Source organism: Aquarana catesbeiana, linkage group LG08 (assembly GCF_042186555.1).
Source record: "Aquarana catesbeiana isolate 2022-GZ linkage group LG08, ASM4218655v1, whole genome shotgun sequence".
Lineage (NCBI taxonomy): Eukaryota > Metazoa > Chordata > Amphibia > Anura > Ranidae > Aquarana > Aquarana catesbeiana.
The window spans coordinates 157,770,612-157,776,611 of NC_133331.1; the positions used below are offsets into that span (position 1 = coordinate 157,770,612).

The 6,000-nt window shown below is 48.0% G+C and overlaps 1 protein-coding gene across 2 annotated transcripts in view; it reads right to left on the reverse strand.

Moving 5' to 3' along the window:
• The window catches only part of FBXL15 (F-box and leucine rich repeat protein 15), an 81,464-nt gene extending 76,558 nt beyond the window's left edge, over positions 1 to 4,906 (reverse strand). The window contains exon 1 of one of the 2 annotated variants that reach the window (XM_073596609.1): positions 4,767 to 4,906. The gene's annotated coding sequence lies outside the window, so the exon portion shown is untranslated. Of the gene's footprint in view, positions 1 to 4,762 lie in introns of both variants that reach the window. The other variant, XM_073596611.1, reaches the window with a different exon arrangement.
• Between the last annotated feature and the right edge of the window lie 1,094 nt (positions 4,907 to 6,000).

The window sequence follows — 6,000 nt, forward strand, 5'->3', positions numbered from 1 at the left end:
CCCCCCCTCAGTTAGTGCAGCCCCCCTCACTGCAGCCCTCCCTCAGTTAGTGCAGCCCCCCTCACTGCAGCCCCCCCCTCAGTTAGTGCAGCCCCCCCTCAGTTAGTGCAGCCCCCCCTCAGTTAGTGCAGCCTCCCCCCCTCAATGCAGCCCGGCCCCCGCTCAGTGGAGGAGCGGCCGGTGTTCTGCCGAGAAAGTTCCCCTCGGCAATGGCGGACCCCCTGTACTGCGCAGGCGCAGCGCTTGCGCAGTACGGGGCTGGGGAACTTTCAGGAAGACACGGCGCCGGCGCCGTGTCTTCTGCTCGCTTCAGTGGAGAGGGGAGGGGCCGTGCAGCCAAAGAAGCCGCTTCATTGGCTGCACGGATCGAGCCCCCTTCCCCTCTCCACTAGAGGCAGCTAGAGCGGCAGCGCCGGCCGCCATTTTGCTGGAGCCCGCTGCTCCAAAAAAAAAAAAAAAAAAAAAAAAAAAAAAAAACCAACATTCCCGATTTTCCTTATGGAAAATCCCGATTCGGGACACTCTCCAATCGGGACGAGGGTCCCAAAATCGGGATTGTCCCGGGAAAATCGGGACTGTTGGCAACTATGCCCTACATGTATATCTGCTGTCTTCAGCTTTATATATTCTTTAGAAAGTTCAGATCGTGTTAGGAGATTTTCTCTTCCTGGTCAGCACTGCAGAGAAGCCTAGGCATACAGCCAAGACAGCTGATTGGAGAAAAGGCACACACCCCCCTCTCCTTTTACTTAGAGACTTTCAGAACTGTTCGTTGAATAGTTCTGCTAATCTAATTATAGCATCCTCCCCAACACAAAACTCAGGCTGCTTTTATCTCAGTTGATGGAGAACTTGTCAGAAGTTATCAGGATGATAACAAAAGAACGGAGACAGCTACGGGACATAGTGCTTTGACAAGAGATAACAAAACACTGCAGATATATGTGCCCAGCTCAAATTTCATGAATCAGGTTTACATCAACTTTAACCACTTCCCGCCTGGCCTATAGCAAAATGACGGCCGGGAAGTGGTTCAGTTATCCTGACTGGGCATCGTATGACGTCCAGCAGAATAAGCCGCGATTGCACGCCCTAGGGGGCATGCAGAGTGGCGATCGCTGTTGTGGTGTCAGTCTGACACACCGCAACATCGATCTCGGTAAACAGCCTCTGACAGAGGCTCTTTACCACGTGATCAGCCGTGTCCAATCACCGCTGATCACAGTGTAAACAGGAAGAGACGTTTATCGGCTTTTCCTCACTCGCGTCTGACAGGCGTGAGTAGAGGAGAGCCGATCGGCTGCTCTCCTGACGGGGGGTCTGTGCTGATTGTTTATCAGCGCAGCCCCCCTGCGGATGCCCACCCAGGACCACCAGGGATGCCGCCAGGATCACCAGGGACGTCCACAAAGGACGCCCACCAGGTATGCCACCCTAGACCACCAGGGATATGTCAATCAGTGCCCAGGCATATGCCAATCAGCAATGCCTGCCAGTGCCATCAGTCATGCCTATCAATGCGACCCATCAGTGCCGCCTATCAGGGCCACTCATAAGTACCCATCAGTGCAGCCTTTCAGCGCCCGTGTCGCCTATCAGTGCCCACCAGTGCCAATCAGTGCTGCCTATCAATGCCCATCAGTGCTGCATATCAGTGCCACCTCATCGGTGCAGCCTTATCAGTGCCCATCAGTGCAGCCTCATCAGTGCCCATCAGTGAAGGAGAAAACTTACTTATTTACACAATTTTATAACAGAAAAAGAAAAACTTTTTACTTTTTCAAAATTTTCAGTCTTTTTTTATTTGTTTAGCAAAAAATAAGAACCACAGAGGTGATCAAATACCACCAAAAGCAAGCTCTATTTGTGGGAACAAAATGATAAAAACTTTGTTTGGGTACAGTGTAGCATGACCAATTTAAAAAGTGACAGCGCTGAAAGCTGAAAATTGGCTTGGGCAGGAAGGGGGGAATGTGCCTGGTTTTGAAGTAGTTAAGGAAAAAAAGTAGTATATACAAAAAAACAAGAGCAAGAAAGATGATGGAAGAGGGTGGGCTATATCAGCGATCGCCGACCACTGATGGTCCACGAGAAAATTTAGGTGGTCCCCAGGGGTTCTGCCGCAAATCACCATTGTGGAGAATGTATACCGCCCAATGTTGCTCTCAATGCGTGCTGAAAGTCAATGCCATCAGTGCACATTGATACCTGATGCCTCCTCTGTAGTCCTGGCTCTATCCCGGGAGAGCCAGAGCATTGTGTGTAGAAGGCATGTAAAATTCATGTTAGTGGTCTGCAGGATTCAAAATTGTGAATTTAGTGGTCCATGAGGTCGGAAAGGTTGGCGACCACTGTCCTATACCCCTAGTGCCCAACCTGTGACCCTGTGGAACTTACTATGTGGCCCTCAGGGCTCCTAAACACAATAGTGTATGTTTCCTTTACCTAAGTGCTTACATAGGCCAGTGAAGGACAATCATTTTTAGACTGGTTATTCTTTTTTTTGGTTTATTTTTGCACACAATTTTATTTTTTCAGTGCTGTCTATTTTTTATATATATTTATCTATATATATATATATATATAGATTTTTTTTTTTTTTTTAATTCCTCTGATCTTTTAGAATGGATCTTGCTAGAAGAAATACCAAATGGGTTACAGGTAATATTTAGGGGGACTGTAATGAAAGTGATCTCTAGGAGTCTCATGTAATGGTTATGGTTATGATTATCTCCTGAGGCTGGGCTCACACTATGTGCAGCGTGGGGCACAGGAGGGAGTCCGGTACATCCCTGTTCACCGTTTCAGGTCCGAATTTTTGCCTGAATTCGGACCTGAAACGGAGCCAAACACACACAGGACTCTTCTGCAGTAGCGCCTGAAAAGTGCTTCCGAAGCGCCGCAACACAGGAGTTTTTAACCCTTTCTTTAGGGTTAAAAGAGCTCCGCTAGCGGCCAAAAAATGGCGCAAAAGTGCCGCTTAAACAGCAGTAAAGCGCCGCTAAAATGAGCAGCGCTTTACCGCTAATGGCCGGTAAGTGTGAAAGTAGCCTTAAAGTGAAATTCCACTCGGTTTTGTTTTTATTAAAAGTCAGAATCTACAAAAAGTGTACCTGCTGACTTGAAACACACACTCATCTATCCCAGGATCCAGCAAAGCGGCTGCCCGAGCCCTCGGTTCTCTCTGGCGCCATCACAAGTGTGGGCACCTGGCTGTAATAGCTTCACAGCTAGGTGCACACTGCGCATGCGCGAGTCGTGCTGCGCCTTCTCAATGGCCGGGCAATCTTCTGGGATCTGTGATTAAGGATGAGCTCCTGCTTGTTCGCACAGCCCGCCAGGAAGTCGGGACTGCACTGTGCTAATCCCAGGCAGTGAGACATTGTCCTGATGCGTGGCTGCAGAGATCGGGAAATGTCTCACTGCCTATGATTAGCGCAGTGCAGTCCCGACTTCCTGGCGGGCTGTGCGAACAAGCAGGAGCTCATCCTTACCTGTGACGTGTCTCAGTAGATCGTAGGGAGGGAGGGGGAGAGGAGAACTTCCGCTCGAGTCGACTAGAGGGCATGAGTGGAAGTGGGAGCGGGGTACCTGTCAAAACAAGGTATACCCCCCACAAAAAAAAATGACATGCCAAATGTGGCATGTCAGGGGGTCAGGAGTTCTTAAAGGGGAAGTTCCGCTTTAAGGTGACCATACACTAGGGTTGCCACCTCATCCCTTTAAACCCGAACACATATTAATTACACAGGAACTGTGACTGATTAAGATAGTAATTAAACTCACTTAGTGCCTTACCTGCATTCAATTATCCACACAACCTGTGTAATTCATATGTGTTCGGGTTTAAAGGGATGAGGTGGCAACTCTACCATACACTGTACAAACTGATACAATCTTCAAATCTATACGATAAAATCTTCTGATAGGGCCTGCCTGATTGGACATAAACTGAATGGGTTGTTTAGGATTGTTGACATAGTCTTGATAAAGGAGATTACAATCAGATTGTATTATGTATGTCCAGCTTTAGATCTAGTATCATCAGCTATGTAGTGCAGGGGACTGGTCTGATTTGATACCATATGAATGGATGCTTTAGTTTCGTCCTCGTACAAAGCTATGGTAAATCTAAAGGAGATTGTACGATCAGCCTGTACAGTGTATGGCCAGAGATTGTACGATCAGACTGTACAGTGTATGGCCAGAGATTGTACGATCAGACTGTACAGTGTATGGCCAGAGATTGTACGATCAGACTGTACAGTGTATGGCCAGAGATTGTACGATCAGACTGTATGGCCAGTTATAGTATTTCATCCTCAGATATTTAGAGATCTGTCAGCAGACATTTTGTCCCTGAAATAGAAGATTGAACAATGGATCCCCATTGATGGAATGGCCCATGCAGGTCTATGGACAGGAGGATATCAAGCTGCACATTCCAAAATAAAAAAAAAGCCGGTAGAGTGCAGAGAAGAGATGACAGGATGCTGTCTCACATCATCATCACCTCTGCACCAATGTGTCCCTGGGGGATTTTTCTGTAATATTTTCACTAATCGGATGTTGTAGACATCACACAATACCGATCCATGCCTCACACACAATACCGATCCATGACTAGAAATGGCCGGGGAGGATGTAGGACGATAACATCGACTGACTGCAATGAGGCAAAGGTCATGTGACACTTCCACACACAATCGGCAATGCAGCCAAGCTCTCATTCCGAATCTGCTATCGGCCTGTCACTACATACATACAGCGATCGCCTCCTCCCACCGATGTCTGCCCGAAACCCGGTCTCCAAGCCTCCTGTCAAATCTGCCGGTTTCCCATGGCAACCGCAAGTGACGCATTCAGCTGCCTGTCGCACAACTTAGACGTCAAGTACGGACTCCCCTCCATGCTGGTAGAGGCGGAAGTGACGTCAGCGCGGGAATTCTAAGTGACTCTCCTGTGAGGTGATTTTCTAGGGAACAGAACTATAACAGAGTGTTGTAAGAATTTATCGACTATGAAAGTTGTGCAGATATGTAATAATCAGAAATAGTCACTTATTTCAAATGAGGTTCTGGTAGTTGCATTACATTAACATTGGAACTCCTGTCTTTAGGTTTTCTAAACATAGACGTCCTGTGGGATAGATAAACAAGTGTAGGCCTTATTCCCATGGGTGGTGTGGCCCATACGGCTATTTGTTTATGCAGTTGGAGGCACCAGGAGCCACGTGCCGGCGGCCGACGTTAGGTTCACGCTATTGTTGGTAAACGTGTAAATCACAAGTGTTCACCAACCCATAATGCACTGCTCTTAGGAGATGTGCTGGGGGTGCAAATAATTCCTAATGCGACCCAACGTCCCCCCCACCCATGAATTTGAAAACACAGCATGATTTCGGGTGCATGAAACTACACGGTGCCGCAGCAGCATTCAGCTGCTTCTTGGAAAAAGAGGACCATTTAACCGCAGGTACAGCAAGTCATTCAAACAAATGCAGCACGCAGGACCCGCAATAGTCTAACCTTAGTTTAAGGACGGAGTGGCTGTACAGACAGCTGTTCATCAAAATTTGATGGGTGAGCGGCCCCAAACGCACACCGCTTGTGTTCGCTGCGTCCCTATAGGCTGCCTGCACACCGCTCCTGGTAGCTTCAGCTACATAAACAAATGGCCAATCAACAAGCGTCTGTACGAAAGGCCTTATGCTTCCAAGATCAATTTTTCCTGCTTTAGGCCGCATACCCGCTGGTCTTTTAGCCTGTGCGCATCCAATCTCGCAATTTTCATGTATACGCATTTAGGGATGTCTGCTCAGAATGCTTGCGTTCCAGGCATACACGCTAAACTCATACTGCCCAATACAGCATCATGTTTCAGCCATGTATAGACTTTAACAGGCTGAAAGCAGTGGGGCTGGATGCTGCACCTTTGCCTCCTGGTGCATGAAAATGCTGGGATTGTGTGCAGGCGGTCTAAACGCCCAGTGTGCATATG